The sequence below is a fragment of the Elephantulus edwardii genome, unplaced genomic scaffold (genome assembly GCF_000299155.1).
Source record: "Elephantulus edwardii isolate Elephantulus edwardi_28Jun2011 unplaced genomic scaffold, EleEdw1.0 scaffold00086, whole genome shotgun sequence".
NCBI classification, from domain to species: Eukaryota; Metazoa; Chordata; class Mammalia; order Macroscelidea; family Macroscelididae; genus Elephantulus; species Elephantulus edwardii.
The window spans coordinates 8,478,406-8,479,728 of record NW_006399836.1 but is presented as its reverse complement, the minus strand read 5'-3'; the positions used below and the strand labels follow the sequence as shown (position 1 = coordinate 8,479,728).

General features: G+C 44.3%; 1 pseudogene; it reads right to left on the bottom strand.

Moving 5' to 3' along the window:
* Nucleotides 1–934, bottom strand: part of LOC102858228 — a 10,765-nt pseudogene extending 9,831 nt beyond the window's left edge.
* Nucleotides 935–1,323: the final 389 nt, after the last annotated feature.

Genomic DNA, 1,323 nt, shown 5'->3' with positions numbered 1-1,323 from the left:
AATCAACAAAATTAAAGTTTTAGTTGTTTTGCTTGGTTCTTTTAATATTGGAAGGTTCACAGCCGTAATGGCCTTCTAGAAGAACACTGAGTTTGAAACAGATACGTGTTGGTGAAAACACATTACTAGTATTTCAAAACTTTACAAAAATTTGACAGAATATTCTCCTAAACAGCAATCTTTGTGTTTGTAAACACAGTATAAACTCATTTATCCAGTTTCCACTACATGTCAGTCGGCCACCAAATTGATAGAGATTGTCTTTAATTTTTAGAATATCCATAACAATTAATTTGTACCTCACACACTACAAGCCTAGGGGATACTTTTGGGAGAAGAATGTGGGAGGAGATGAGAAACAGGCTGTACTTCATCAGCCTTCCATGTGTTCATATTACCAACACTTGACAACTACTTTTTCGTAAAACACTGTTTTTGCTATACTAGTCATAATTCTTTTATTTCTTTAAGGAAATAAATGTAATCCATTTCGTACTGGTTTTTATGCACACACTTGACACTTCAGACACAGTTGTGGGGGAGGGTGTTTCCTGTCATTTCTGCAGTTTTCTCTCTGCAACATCAGAGATACTAATAGCTTGGCCTGTAATGCATGCTGCCAGAATAGCTGGATGGGATGTGCACCCCTGTTTCAGACACACAAACAGAAAGTGGGTCTGGGCAAGGGCAAACTGCAACTGAATTTCAGCTGTGACCCTGTCACCAGAACAGTAACATTTATGCCTTCCCTTTGCTGATCAAGTCAGTGAATCTGTTCACATTATCTTCCTGCTGCTCCAGGGCAATGCCCACTGGGGTCTTCTTCAGCCCTGTCCCCTCCACTTTATTTTCAAACTTGTTCTCAAGGTTCTGAAGTCTCAGAGCTGCATGGGATCAACAGCAAAGGGAAAGCGATTCCAGACACAAAGACCATGATGCCCCAGACATGGATGTGAGGAAGCAGGAAGGTGGTGGGAAACTCCTCCTTCAAGCTGTGGAGTGTGCCTTCATAGTGGGCTGCCCACAGGAAGCCTGTGCCCACCAACACCACTAGGATTCCCCAAGGATCATGCTGAAGGGACTCAGGAACCCCACTACAGACATCAACATGACAGCCAGCAGCAGGTGCTTGGGCTAGTAATAGAGCAGATTGCTTCCCACATGGTTGTGCCATTTGGAAATGTCTTTGAAAGCCGGGTGAGCGAGCGAGCCGTGGAGGGGGCCATCTGTGTGTCCATGGTCCTCAGGTCTGGTCTTCACCGCTAGGATCCGGTGACAACAGTGACCCATCAGGTCAGCGGGGCGACCGTATATATACTTTTT